This window comes from Schistocerca nitens, chromosome 3 (genome assembly GCF_023898315.1).
Source record: "Schistocerca nitens isolate TAMUIC-IGC-003100 chromosome 3, iqSchNite1.1, whole genome shotgun sequence".
Taxonomy (NCBI): Eukaryota; Metazoa; Arthropoda; class Insecta; order Orthoptera; family Acrididae; genus Schistocerca; species Schistocerca nitens.
The window spans coordinates 715,127,431-715,143,432 of record NC_064616.1 but is presented as its reverse complement, the minus strand read 5'-3'; the positions used below and the strand labels follow the sequence as shown (position 1 = coordinate 715,143,432).

The window sequence follows — 16,002 nt, the reverse complement described above, 5'->3', positions numbered from 1 at the left end:
AAACTAAAGTATAAGGGACTAACGTGTGTGCGCCAACCCACAAAAACACCATGAAGGGAAGGGTATTTCTAGTAGGGAGCGGAAGTTTTTTTTTTTTTTTTTTTCGTTATATAGATATCAATGTGCGAAGAGTCATAAATAGTCAAGCCTGGAAAACTAAAACAGAATGAAGACACCATCGAAGATAGTAAACATAAATAACATGAAAGTAAAGCTACCACTTCATAGTCAGGCTTCCCAGCGACTGCGCCCACTGATAAAGATAGCTCAATGTATGATCGTTTGCACTTCGTTCTGACCTCATCTACCACTGCCTGGAACATTCCAACTACACGGCGGGCTGTGAAAGGCACTCCATAGGTAGTTTGCGAAGCATCGTCGATATCTGGTATGCCCGGTGATAGCATGATGTCTTTCTTGCAAATAGACCCAGAAGTCAAGTAAATTCTTGTGTCCGTCACGATAGAGGTAATGGACCGCATGTCCACGTATTCAGGTGACGGAGTTGGTCCGAGTCTTGGGGTAAAATGTCTCATTCGGAAACAATAACGTGCGTGCAGATATATGCTCCGGCGTAACTCGCAAGAGATAAGCCAGCATCTGCCGCACTAGGTGCCAAACCGGCTCCGCCTCGCCACAGCTGAGGCGGTGCTCGTCAGAATCTGCTGTATTACAACCCACATAATTGGGAGATTCTGCCATGTGGATATTGCAGAGACGTTCTTGCATCGCCAGCTTCCCGTTAACGACTACGTACCATTGGGAAACAACATCCGAATCACGCATAGCATCGCGTACAGTCTTCCACACCACGCGCCACCGTACATCAGGATATTTTAGTTCGACCACATTTAGGGGGCGGCCTTGCAGCATGTCGTGATATAGGCGTCGAGTTGTGGCCATTTGTGGTGTCGTGAGCGCTACACTGGAATAACTTTGTTCTAAATAGAAACGTCCTATATAAAAGAGGGGCGCTGGGATGTCCTGTAGCGGCACCGGCGCTCTCGGCGAAGCAGGTTGTAGCGCCATCAGAAGCAAACTCGTGAGGCTTGCAGGAGAACGGCGCAGCAGACATGAATGTGAGCTAACATAGAGACCACTCAGCTACCGGGGGCGGACGCTCCTAACGTTATCCAGCAGAAAACATTGTGTTTAGGGCGATTATGTCCACGAAAATACTCGGAGTTAACGGTTGGTCGGTTTTAGGGAAGGAGACCAGACAGCGAGGTCATCGGTCTCATCGGATTAGGGAAGGACGGGGAAGGAAGTCGGCCGTGCCCTTTGAAAGGAACTATCCCGGCATTTGCCTGGAGCGATTTAGGGAAATCACGGAAAACCTAAATCAGGATGGCCGGACGCGGGATTGAACCGTCGTCCTCCCGAATGCGAGTCCAGTGTCTAACCACTGCGCCACCTCGCTTGGTTCGGAGTTAACGGTCACAGAAATGTTCCATGAATGACTTTCAAATCATCCTATTTGTTAATATGTCAGAAGCTTTGCAAATTGTTTTATCTGCCAGCTAAAACAGGCCGCGAACTTAAAATATTCAGTACCAGTCAACAAGCCGAGAGTCTTCTTGGAGTGCGCGTGTAAGTACGACGTACAGCAGCACATATTATAGTTTTATCAAGTGCTGAGAAAATTTGTGCATCTTAAGAGAACGAGATAACAAATAAAACATTACTTATATTGTAGATATGTAGGTCTCTCAGATGCATACCGGAAACTACCTTCTATTTGAGGCCAGTGGGATATATCAGATGTATTGAGTGTGTCAAGTTATTTCTTTGCTTTTGTAACTATTATTTTGTAATAATGGTTTTATATTAAGATTTATACAGATCTCTGAAAAACTTGTCAGAATTTGCTACTACCTTGTAAGCGAAGAAACAATTATAGTTTGTCATTCAGATGGAATAATCGCTCTAGCAATCTAACAAAGACATGTGTTAAACGCGGGACACTTACGCCGATGTTGTGCTGCAGATCTCGATGTGAAATGTAGTTCCCTGATTCATGGTGATAGCAAAAAGAGAATCATTGTGAATTTATAGTGGGGTAATTGTTTCTTAGATCTTTCCGTATCGTCGTATGGGACGAAATCATAAAATGCTGTTGACGGCTCGACTGGAACAGTCTTGTTCATTATTTTGCGACGGGAATGGGATATGTGAAGACACAAGCTGTAATTTTATTCTTTTTCTGATCTCTATCAATAAAAATAAACAACCAAACAAAGCTTTCTTTTCATTAACTGATTATCCACTATTGCTCACTATACGTTTAATGACATCCTTGGGCCTAATCTTTCCTCTCCGCCCTTTAGATAACTGTTAAAGCCATGTACTGCTTATTATAAGATTTGATGGCTTTGATTCTCCATCGTCGCTGTTTGCTTCGGATTGTCGTGTTTTTTTTTTTTTTTTTTTTTTTTTTTCCTCGTTGGTATGCGGGAGAGAATGTTTGTGAAAAGCTACTGCGCATTTGTTAAACACTGAAAGTAGATGTTTAATAACAAGGACAGAGTAAAAAATATAGAAGAAATACGAATCGTTGCATACACGGAATGATAATGATTGGGCGTGCAACAAATAAAAAGAAAACACACAGTTTAAAGAAACCTGGCAGAAATATCTTGCGGAAACCTTGCTACTTATTCGAAAGCGGCGCCCTTGTGTAAGTTTCTATCTTTCCCGCTAGAAGCGCTAGTCAAACTAATGGCGCGTACAAATTTTAAGTGTTTACGTCTGCTGTTTCTAGTCGTATCGGTTGTGGTTGTTGTCGTGCAATTAGTTTTTAAGTGAACTATGATCTTATTAACGTTGTGATTTACGCACTCGGCTGTAGCGGCTTCTGTTCAAATGTAAATGCACCCCAATTCTTAATTTATAAAGGTAAGTTTTCCCTCAAACAAAGGTGTTGGTTACGGGAAACGGCGTTCTCTCAACGCTGAAGTTTAGATTTCTGTATGAAAAAGTACACAAGTAGCATTGCATATGTAACTGAGATATACATTCTGTTTGAAGCTATTCTTATCCCTCGTGTAAGCTGCCCTTACTTCGTGTACATAACGTGTGAATGTTGACTCATACAACTCTTGCCAGTGTATGTAGTTACGCAAACCGTTGGATGTGGCAAAATACAAAAATAATATCTACGGCGCGTGTAAGACGGTCACCACGAATGTTTTATGCAGATATGGAACGTTATTATAAGTAAGAGTAAGGACACTGTCATGAACAATAGCAGCAACAACAGTAGACGTACCATTGAGTTGGGCCGTATGTCATAACAAAACATGCCTTGTTATTTTTAAAACAAATAAAATTTGTAGTTTTTTTGGGGGTCCCCTACCGCAACGTTAACACTAGACAAAAACTGAGAGGTTCCAAAAGTTGTAGAGGACTACATCCATTCAGAAAGCAAATGTGAATGATTTGATGTTAATAAAATATGAATACTTTAATTCAAATGACTGAATTAAAAGTTGAATTTTGCCATAATTGCCGTACAATACTATTTGTAAGACATAGTTGCAGAAATAAATTGACAGGTTTTGTGGAAATACAGTGTAAGAAGTATCTCATGTTTAAGTGTAATCATCTAATATGGTCAAATATTAATTTCTTAAAGCCCCATCCACTTTATAGGGACTTGTTTAAGAAGTTGCCTGTCATTTGATTTAATGTTTAAAGAAATGCTGGTCACTCTTCAGTCCATCATAAACCAGATCATTATTTACTTATTTTAAGTTAAGTATCTGTGCTTATCATTTTGTATTCAGGGTCTGGGATGTTTTTTTGAGATCACAAGTGTGCTGACATTATTGGTTAAATACATTTACAAGTCATGCATTCAGTTAAATAGGATAGCATCTACCAAAATTCTGTGAATTGAAACAAGTCCCCACTGTTTATCTTTGTACTCATTGTACTTTCTTCCTCATTTAATGTAATAGCTGAGTACTTTTTTGCCATATTGAATTATTCAAAAGTAATTGTCACCGTCTTTACTTAACCTTTGTTAGGCAGAGGTTGAAATTTCTGTCTGTTCTATTTTAACTGGAACTAAAGTTGTATTGTGGCTAACCCATGAATGTAGCATTAAATTGTGTGTGTATGTGTTGAATGTACAACAGACAGTAATTATGAATATCGCATCTGAAGACCAATGCTGTAAGACGAAATAGTGCGGGTTTTACTTTGAAGCAACTTCTTTCATACTAGGTTATTATTATGTATCTTACTATACAAAAATGTAATTCAAGGGATGATTTGTATGTGCTGTAGTGGCCTCCTTAAAATACTACACCTTCTGACCTTGAGATTACTTCTTGTAGTCAGTTATTAATTCACTTCATCATCCTCATCAGGCAGTTGACTTGACCTGTTGGCTAAATACCTTCTTTTGACTTGTCCATGCATTACATACCTCAGCTGCATACTTAACATCGTGCTTCTGCAAGTTTTCTTTGTGTTTTCTCAGCTTCCATGAGGTCAGCTCCTCAGTCTTCTCTCATCTCATAGTTTCTTTTATAAATTATCTCTTATCTCATTTTGCTCTTCTTGCCACTATCAGTCACGTGAGCCCTAACTTGTTCAGTTTTTAAACCAAGTATTTTCACTTAGCCCTAGTGTAATTTCTCAGTCATATGCAAAGTTAAGGTGAACTTTAATTTCTCTTGAATACCGATATATAAGGATAAATAATGTAGGAGTAAAGTGCCATAACAGTTTAAAAGTTTGAAGCTTCCTGGCAGATTAAAACTGTGTGCCGGACCGAGACTCGAACTCGGGACCTTTGCCTTTCGCGGGCAAGTGCTCTACCAACTGAGCTACCCAAACCCGACTCACGCCCTGTCCCCACAGCTTTACTTCTGCCAGTACCTCGTCTCCTACCTTCCATGAGGTAGAGCACTTGCCCGCGAAAGGCAAAGGTCCCGAGTTCGAGTCTCGGTCCGGCACACAGTTTTAATCTGCCAGGAAGTTTCATATCAGCACACACTCTGCTGCAGAGTGAAAATCTCATTCTGGAAACATCCCCCAGGCTGTGGCTAAGCCATGTCTCCGCAATATCCTTTCTTTCAGGAGTGCTAGTTCTGCCAGGTTCGCAGGAGAGCTTCTGTAAAGTTTGGAAGGTAGGAGACGAGGTACTGGCAGAAGTAAAGCTGTGGGGACAGGGCGTGAGTCGGGCTTGGATAGCTCAGTTGGTAGAGCACTTGCCCGCTAAAGGCAAAGGTCCCGAGTTCGAGTCTCGGTCTGGCACACAGTTTTAATCTGCCAGGAAGCTTCATATCAGCACACACACTGCTGCAGAGTGAAAATCTCATTCTGGAGTTTAAAAGTTTGTTGAATGCATCTGTGAGAACCTCTTTATTTCTTGATTACTATTGATGAACTTCCCTGCTTTATCTCTCAGCATTAATCTTGAGAGTTCATATTTTTGTAGATATCTGCCAAAAGTTTTGTAAAGAATGCTCAAATGTGTAATCCAGTGGTGGAATTTATCTATGCATATGTGGTGCAGCTAACATCCACCCTTTCTGAAGTCAGAATGTTTCCAGGTTTTTAATTTCTGGGGTTTCCTTTTAAAGCATGTAGGTTTTGAGAAAATATTGTGATTTCTGCCAATCTTTGACAATTTTGGTTGCCCCACTTCTGCACTAGTTGTCATCTCTAGATAGTATATGTATCCAGAATGAATTTTCGTCATGGTTCTAGGTTTGAATCCCAATCTATCATACAGTTTTAATCTGCCCTGAAGTTTCAAAGCAACACTCACTTTGCTGCAATGTGAAAATTGTTTCTGGAAACAATTATGTGGGCTGTGACTGGGCCGATTCAATCCACCGTAATCTTCTGAATGGCTGCCGACCAAAGTTTAAAGGTTGCCTTCGTCTTCAAAAGATCTTCAGTGGTTGGCTGTGTAAGGTGTCACCCGTGGGTGAGGATAAATGCTCAAATTATAATTCAGAATGTTATGCAGAAAGCTAATTGTTGGTTACACAGTGGCTGATGTTATGAAATTGTGTAGAAGACCAGAAGCTGAACAGCACCCTCAAGCCTTGAACCCTAATATCACTGGGGTTAAAAAAAAGCGAGAGTTGGCCAAGGGAGGGTGATAGGATAGGGTATAGGAGCCTGATACAAGGGGAAGCAGTGTCACACTCAGCTTGGGATCCCATGGTTACCACCCACGTACTCCAAACTCATTGGCTGTGTGATCAAGAAAGTGAATTGTCAACTGCTATCTGGTCTATATTTTATATTAAAGATGCTCTTTTGATGCATTGGGTGAGAGTTCAGGTGATATCACATCTCGTTTGCTAATGTGCCTGCAGAAGGCTTTCCTGTGTGGGCTCTCTTGCAAGTATATCTTTTGATCATCTTGAAGTTTGTGATGTTACTTGACAGCAGAGTATCCTTTCTAAGCTATACAAATGAGACACTCTGATATTCATTGGGCCCTTTCTCTTCAAACATCATCACATTTCTAGTTGAGAATATTTGTCCAGCTGGTATGAAGATGGTAGTAGTGTCCTTGTAAGCTCTATTTTCTAAAGTATAAATGTCTTTGCTGCAGCAATAAATGACATAGGAAGTCCACTACTTCTTTGTGGATGACAATTTATTTTTCTACTTCTGTTGCAGTCTTCTCACAGCGAGCCATGAGTGGCAACTAGTAATGAAAAGGGGGGGGGGGGGTATGAGAAAACATAGTTTTGTATGCTGATTTTAAATATTCTCTTCATATATTATACCTAACTGCATTACCGGTATGAGGGCTCTTATAAGTGTTAAAAATCTGTGTAGGTTCTGAGCCTATCATTTTAAGAAACCTCATATCACACATCATCCTCAAGTTCCTAAACAAATAAATGTTAGGAGGAGACAGAGAATGGTGTGGTCTTTATGTCTGTCATGTTAAGCTGCAATTCTGTGTCTATGATTTATTGCTCCATGCTGGTTTATCTGAAGCTTCTGTTTATTGTGCATAATGAGGGAATTGAATTGGATACAGGGTATGTGGAAACAAATTTCTAGTTCTAAATATGAATTGAAATAATGTTATTGCACAGAGATTGAGCAGATTGTCAACCTAATTACTGTTTAACAGACATGATTAACTTTTAGAATGTTGTAGGTTAACAACGTACCCCTTATTGTGTTTATATAAACACTATTTCTTGTAACATAAAAGAGAATGAAAAAAATGTAGTTAGAATTTTCTGACCTGTTGCTCACTCAGAGGTCCAAAGTTGGATTGTCAACATCTCTTAACAAGGTGGTCCAAATGGTGGATTAGAAGTGTACATCTGGACAGATTGAAGGCAAGAGAAATTACTCCATTGGGATAACCATTGATAAACAGGCCTGCACTGGATTTGGGTAATATGGCATTCATCCTGTCTCCCCAAACTGGATATGTTGGGCACATATGGGTCGAAATGGCCCAATTTGTGATAGCTTATGTGGGTAGGAGCCTGGTAGAGTGTTCCAAGCAGTTACAACTCCATTTTATGGTTATCCTCTGCACAGAGTAGTTGGTGGAGGGTATGTTGACCTCCATCCCAGGACTGGCATGCTGCTGAATTCAGTCGCCAGGAAGTTGTAGCTGTGGCCAATAATCTTTGGTAAAACATTCATGGCAGAAATGGTCATGGCAACTGCGAGCTGCTATAGCCTAGCTGATTTTAGACAGTGCCTGTGCATTCCTGTGTCTGTGGCGTGCAGCCAACCGTGTCAGTGGCTGTAAGTGTCCAGTTTGGGCAAAATGATTCCAAAATAAGTTCTGTACTGCTGCTTGTGATAATGGCTGCAGTACGTGCTGGAAGGTGCAGGGCTTTCTTCCATGCACCAACTTTGCTAGTATCTTTCTGCCGATTGGAATAGACCTGTAGGTGCAAAAGGAGATGGTTAAAGCCTCTTCTGTGGATCTTTGGTTCATTTCTTTCGTGTATGCCCCTTAAATTTATGTGTTAGCTTTGTACAATTGAGGGTGAAATGGGAATGTTAGAAAATGCATAATACTATTTTGGGCATTGATAATTTCTGAAGTTTGAGCTGTAAATTGAAAACTATTATCAGAAATCATGCTTTCGACAGAGTTCTTACTTTAGCTTTAGTGATGTTGCTGTACAATAGCATCCCAAGAGGAAATTTAAGAAACACATTAACGACTGTTAGCCACATGAATTGAGAAAATGGCCCTGTCAAGGTTCAGTTGAAATGGGCCATGGGTACAGTGCATGCACTGATAAGCCAAAACATTTTGACCACTGCCCACTGTGATATTGGATGCAGTCTGGTGGCACTGCGGGCACATGAAGCGATAGCAAAAGTATGTAAGTGGAACAGACATGGACAGGGAATCACCCTAGTGAAGATATGGGTTGCAAATGGGGAAATCCGTTGAGATAAGCAACTTTGTCAAAGGGCAGATTATTATTATTATTATTATTATTATTATTATTATGAAGAGCCTATGAATGAGTATCTAGAAACTGGTGAAGCTGGTCGAATGATCACATGCTACTATTGTGAGCATCTATGGAAAGAGGTAGAAGGACAGTGAAACTACCGCTAGGTGCTGAATGGTTGGACATCCACAACTCTTCACAGAACTTGGGGTTAGGAGGCTTGTTTGCTCTGTAAAGTAAGATAGAGGGTGATCTGTGGCATCTCTGATGAAAGAACACAATGTTGGTGCACATAGAAGTCTTTCGGAGCATACTGTGTCATACATTGTCGAACATGGAGCTCAGTAGCATACCACCCAAACATTTTCACATGTTGACCCAACGTTGTCATCAGTTAAGATTGCAGTGGGCATGGGAACATCAGGATTCAGTTGTGGATCATTGGAAATGAGTCAGCTCTCCGGGTGAATCACATTTTTGCTACACTAGGCTGATGGTCGTCTCCACAAAGGCTGTCATCAAGGTGAACGGTGGCTTCAAATGTGCAGCTCGCCACGGATGCAGGTTTGTGGGAGTAGTATTATGTTATGGGAGACATTCTCCTGCACTTGCATGGGGCCTTTGGTAGTAATTGAAAACACACTGACAGCTGCAAACCACGTGCATCCCTTCATGCTTGATGTCTTCCCTGACGGTGATGTCATCTTTTGGCAATATAATTGTCCATGTCTTGGAGCCAGAATTGTGCTACAGTGGTTTTAGGAGCATTATAGTGAGCTCATGTTGTCATGGTGACCGAATTTGCTTGATGTAAATCTTACTGAACCCATCTGGGTCTCCACCGGATGTCATCACTGCATATGAAAAACAGCAGCCAATTATTTACATGAATTACATGACCTGTGCATAGATATATAATGCCTCGTACCTCCACAAACCTACCAGCAAACTGTTGGATCCCTGGTATGCAGAATCAGTGACGTATTTCATTCCAAAGAGGGACCAACAAGCTATTAAGCAGATGGTCATAATATTTTGGCTCATCGGTGTATTTATTTCCTTGCTGAGTCTTGGCAGGAGCAGGTCGCCTTTCAATGCGATGTCACACTGTTGTGGCTGACCAGTAAGACAAGTAGATAAACTCCCCCCAGTGGTTCATGTGAGAACATGACGGGAGTGGAATCACCATTTGCTGCTCTTTGCCCTTTGTGCACAGTAATAAAATGACTTGTGAGACAGTGGTCCTGGGAGCAGTAATGGCATAAGGTGGGTCAGTGAACTGTTCAAGCTAACCGTGCTGGAAATGCTGATTCACACCTATAAGAGTGCATAATGAAATGTATTGCATTATACTGAAAGCTTGGACTGACTTGGCTCTCTCCTCATCCAGGCGGAACTAGAACACTTCTGGTGAGTCAGTAGTTGGATCTGGTCCTATTTGGAGCCTAGAAAGTGTATTTGCATTTGTGTGTTGAATTTTCAGCTGGTGTACTACTTTATAGTGATGGATGCTCGGGCACATGGTTGATCAATTGCACAGCAGAAAATAATTTGCAAACATGAAATAATTCAGCATAATAATTTGCTGTCACTTGCACCAGCATTAGTTAATATGGGATAAAATGAGAAAGTATTCATTACTATGCCACTTTATCCATAATACAGGAATTCTATCATACCCCCTGAACCTGTTGCAAACAAATTCCAGTCATTAAGCATTTCTTCCTGATAATATATCCTTGGGCCCAAAAAGCACTATAAGGAGTGTGTGATCTGTGACCAAACTGAGCTTTGCAACAAACCAATAAATGTAGAAATTTTTAAACATGTAAATTGTCATCACGATCTGCATACTTGTAAATTTGAGAGTAGTTTTGTTGCTCAATGTTGACCATCCTCATGATGTAGGATATAGGATGCTCATTGTTTGGTTACCGTATTGTCTTTTCGTGGCGAGGATCCGAAGTATATATAAGTGTAATTAACGTCATTTCAGGTGTATATGATGCTAAACATGGTGCCAATTTGAGGGTTGACTTGAGGTGCATAAAAGCTTAATTACAAGCGTGCAACCAGACAGCCTTTGTTTTCAGCTGTTCTATGGGGTGTATTGTGTCAGATGTGTTACGGATAAAGTTTCATAATGAGGAATCCTTTTTTTGTTTATTGTTAACTCATGCTGGTGCAAGTGATAGCAAATTATTATCTTAAACTATTTTGTATTAATTTTTGTTCCTGTGAAAATGGTCAACTAAATCAATTACCTTGCCCTAAAAGTGTAAGTGTATAATGTTAGGTAACAGTAGGTATTCCGTTATATCATCATTTTATTTGTTTTGGAGTAACATATCTTGATGTCACACCTGTAGTCAAAAATACTGTCAGTATTTTTATTTCATGCAGCACTTGGAAGAGTACAATGTAGTTCTGGTCATGGAGCGATTTTTCCTGAGTCAGAATCTATGTGACATGTCAATGGAGCCTTGGAGTTGCGCCAGTTGAATAGGGGAGAAGGGAATTTCAAACAGCTAGCCATCATTGACTCAATGAAGCATCAGTTCCTCAAATCCCACAAATCTATTTAACTTTAGATACTTTTTGAAATGCTAAAGTTGTTGTTTACTCTGTTACCACTTTGACAAATAATCACTGTGGCCTCATAAAATAGTGAACAGTGTGTTGTTATAACTCTTTATTAAGATGCAGGTATCAAATTTGTTGTTCTCAGCTGAAACATTACTGTTTTTAACATGTATCTATGAGGATATTTTCATGTCTGTCTGTCTGTGTGTGTGTGTGTTTCAAATTTTGCATAAGATATGAAACATCACTTCCTGGTGAGGTAGAGACTTGAAATTTCAAACATAGCTCAGAAGTGGATGACAATGCAATATTAACTCACTTTCTTGTTGGTGTGTTTGGTAGGGATGGGGGTGAAAAAGTTTGACAACATCTGGCATCTCGACTGTCCTGCAGAACCAGCATGTTGTGCGGGTAGTATTGGCAGGAGTTCCAGGCAGTATGTGAGCAGATGGGCATCAGTGTGCAGTGAGAGAGGGAAGAAGAGATGGACAGAGATATGGGGAGGAAGAGATGTATGCAATATACGTGACAACCTGTACACAGGTGAAGCCTGGTTCAAAATGCTGGTGTGTGTGTGTGTGTGTGCGCGCGCGCGCGCGCGCCAGTATAAATAATTGTGTGTCTATATTGGTATAAATAATTATTTAAATAAAGAAATATATTTCATCAAGATGTTTAAAATCCATAAAGAAATTTCACACATACAAGACTGAAAAGCAGAAAATAATTATTTAAAAACAAATTTTTAAAATAACAAGTTTTTAAATAGGGCTAAAAAGTATAAAATAATTTCTGCTAACCCCCATCCAGATAATCCTAAAAATTTGTGCATGTAAAGTTTTAATAGCTGCGACAGTAGTTGATGTAATGAGAAAGTAGGACATATGCAATACACAATTAATGCATGAATAGATAACTTCCTAACTAATATCTATTGTACGTGCCCCATGTTTTTCATTATAAATCTAGTAAGTATTGCCATAGCTATTGAAAATTCACAAACACAAAGTTTCAGGGGCTAGGAGAAATCTCCTCCCTCCTCCTCCTCCTCCTCCTCCTCCTCCTCCTCTTCTTCTTCTTCTGTATACAAATTCAAATACCCTGCTCACTTCTTTCTGTATATTTGGGCTGATCTTAGGAACTATTGTAGAGATTTTGATACAATTGTTGCTACTGGGTAAACTGATTTGCGAGGAAGGTTCATGTATCTTTAATTTGTGAATATTTCCAGCAAATTGGCTGAACAATGATGAATTTGCCAATCACCAGCTTGCAAACAATGCCATTACCAACTAGCAGTGAATGGCAGAACTCCTTGCATCTACAGCTCTGTGCTATACAACGCAACTGTGACCAAACTGAGTGTGCATAAATGCTCTTGCTTCTTTTGATTTATCAACAACAGGAGGAACACATTGGGTGTGGCGCGGTCAGTGTAGACACGATGTATCGTATTCAGACATTATTTGTATGGACATTTTGAAATTAATCTGCATTTTGCTTGTGGCACAGTGTAATCAAAAGGGCACCAGCCAAAAAGTAGCAGCACTGTTCCTAAATGTTGGTGGATTCGTGAGCTGCTTAAAGAAGGAAACATTCATGGACATGATCTTCTTGAAACATTAAAAATGGGAATATGGAATGGAATTCAGAAACTCCTAGCAGATGACTACAGAAAATTTCGAAATATGTCTCTAGATGGTTTGGGGATGCATTTAAAAAGACGATGACAATTTCAGACTATCAGTTTCTGCTTCCCTCACATTTGCGATCAAAGTTCACACACATAATTGACTGCACATTCTTTGAACACAGGACAGTGAGTTACTTAACTTTAATGTTTTGTGCACAGTTGTTTGAGAGTAATTACATAGCAAAATATCATGTGAATCCAAAATCAGTGGTTTTTACTTTTTGCGTAAGACATAAAACATTTCTCAAAAACCTACTTCATCAAGGGAAGCACCTTTGATTTGTTAACATTATGTATATTTTTTCAGCAGTGAAGTAGGTGACCCAACTCTCTGCTTCCGTTGAATGAAACCTGGATGCAGTCACAATTATTTGCATGTCAGTGCGAAAAGGCCAACTGCAAAGAACTGAAGCAATGAATCAGAACAACAAATTAATGTGTACTGAGATTTTCAAGAGGGATGCCATCATGGGCTACACATTTAGAACAAACATGTTTTGTTCGGTTGTATTTTCTTTTATTTATGACCTTCACAAATAATGCACTCAGCCAGCTTCTGGTACATGATATGCTACAAATTCAGTACATATGCAATCACACACACATACTCTCATGATTCACATAGAATATTTACATTGGTTTTTAGTATATCTACTGCTGAAGCAGGTACTATTTACATTGGTTGTAAACATATTAATCACATTATGCATTGTCCTGTCATTGCCACGAGATGTCACTCCAAATACCAAATAATTATGGAATGGATAATATTTATGTCTCCTAAGAAGTTTCCTGGCATACACTGTTTTGAGTTATATGAAACTAATGATATTCAGAATTTTATGCTTAACTCTATATACAGTGCCCTGTAAAAAAATTTATCCCTACACCAGACAAGTTGTCTGGACGCAGATATTTAGTGCTATCCATGCAAAGCCAGGGGGTTATCTAGTCAGTTTATCATTTTTAGTCAGATTTAAAAATGTGTTACATTAAAAATTTATTTTTATTTAAATAATTATTTGCTTCTAGTATAGTAGAGTGGGATGTCTTTTGCTGCTGTTTATGCATTCTCCATAAGTTAATACATTGTCAGCTAATACTTCATTACCAAGAATCAATGTAGAGTGAAAAATATTTACAAATTGACAATGCTGTAACATTAAATAATTTACAAGTAACGTAAATGATATGTACTTCAGCATATGTTCCAGTAAGTCTGATCTATGATGACTCTGATCCTACTGTACTTCTTTCAGATCTTCAAAATCTGCTAACTAGCTATGCTCGAGTCAAATGACTGCCCCCTCCATTTGTTGTTGTTGTTGTTGTTGTTGTTGTTGGGCTCCGAGCTGGTTGTCACGACCTACAGCAGTACCAGTAACAACCAGGAGCAGCATTCACCAGTTAACCAAATCGACTGCGCAGTCAAGTGCATGAGTTTGTAAACTGATCTTCCACTGTTATTTCCTGAAGATACAGTACAGTAATAGTGATTTTGTGCATTTCATAGTCATAAAGTTACTCAGTCATGTCTTCTTTCAAAGGTTTCAGCTCTATCTCCAAAAAATCATTGTATTTATCATATTTTTGGCATGGTGAGAGTTTGACATATTCATACCTATCTTAACATGATCACACTTTTTGTTCTCTGGTCTGGTGATGCTGCACAATTTATCATTTCTCTCTTATTGACAGATTAATGACTATATTAGCAGAAGAAACTAACAGTTATGCACATCAGCACAGTCCTGGTTCAGAGCAGTAGTGACCAATTAACAAGTGAAGAAATATATGTTTTTCTATCACTTGTAATGTTGCAAACTGTAGTGAAGTCTATTGAACAGCAGTTATGCTGCTGATCACATAACAAAATAGATTGTTACCCCGTTCTTCAGAGAAAGAAAAGTAAATTAAATGAAAACATGCGCTTCGATAGATTGAGGCAGCTAAGGGTATCTTACAGTTTTAGAAGAAGAAAACATTTGATCCAAATTACTGTCCCAGTTCTAAAATGAATAAAATGTGGGCCGTACTTTGCAAGCTGCTGGAGAAATATATGAAATATTACTATCCTGAAAGAGTTATTAAAATTTATCTAAATCTCAGTAAATATGTAAGGGCAGTCTTGGCAGGGTACAAATCAATATCACTAAAATATTGTGATTTGGCATCAGGTATTTTATGTTGTGTGAAATCAGAAGTACATATGTAATGTACACCATAATGTGTTCTGGGAAGGGTGCAAAATTTGATGATGTAGAACTCTCTATTATTTCACAAGTTAAACCATGGACCTCAGTGGGGGGGGGGGGGGGGCTTCATGCCTCAGTGATACACATAGCTATACCTTAGTTGCAACTGCAGTGGAGAGGCCAGATTAACCTATGGCTCCTAAAGAGGGACAGCAGCCTCTTCAGTACTTGCAGGGGCAACAGTTTGGAGAGTTGACCGACATGGTCTTGTGCTGGTACTCTGAATGGGGGAAGCTACAGATGTTATTTTTCCCAATGCCGTGCAACCTGCTGTATTGTTCAGTGATGATTTATGTCCTCCTGAGTAAAATATTTCGGAGGTAAAATAGTCCCCAGTTTGAATTTCTGGGTGAGGACTACTCGGGAGGATGATGTCACCAGGAAAAACATAACTAGCATTCTACAGGTTGCAGTGTGGAATGTTAGATTACTGAATTAGGTACATAGTTTGAGGATTTAAAAAGGAAAATGGATAGGCTGATGTTGTGATGTGTGATGATAGGAAGAGTAGGACTACTTTAGTCAGTTGAGTACAGGATAAACAACACAAAATGAAGTAGGGAATGCAGGAGTAGGTCTAATAATGAATAAGAAATCATGAATGTTGGTGAGCTACATTAGCATAGCCAAAATAGACACAAAGCCAACATCCACCACAGTAGTACAAGTTGAAATGCCGACTAGTTCTGCAATTGATGAAAATATTGAAAGAATGGGTGATGATATGATGAGCTAAAAGGGATTAAAGGAAAAATGGTAGGAGAACATGAACTGTGGGAAAGGAATAAAAGAGCAATCTGCCTTGTAAAATTTTGAACAGAGCACAATTTATTCATCACCAGCATCTGGTTTAAGAATCATGTAAAATTGTTATATATGTAGAGGAGATCTGGAGACACTGAGAGGATTCAGACTGATTATATACTGTTAATACAGAGATTTTGAAACCAGGTTTTAAGCGATAAGACGTTCTTAGAGGAATGTATGGACTCCGACCATAATTTGTTTTTCGAAAACTGCAAGTTATTGTTTTTGTTTCATTTACTTTTCT

The 16,002-nt window shown here is 39.4% G+C and overlaps 1 protein-coding gene across 1 annotated transcript in view; it reads left to right on the top strand.

Annotated features, from left to right (window-relative positions):
* Positions 1 to 2,774: 2,774 nt before the first annotated feature.
* Positions 2,775 to 16,002, top strand: part of LOC126249733 (endoribonuclease Dcr-1-like) — a 284,524-nt gene continuing 271,296 nt past the window's right edge. The window contains exon 1 of the mRNA XM_049951411.1: positions 2,775 to 2,895. The gene's annotated coding sequence lies outside the window, so the exon portion shown is untranslated. The remainder of the gene's footprint in view (positions 2,896 to 16,002) is intronic.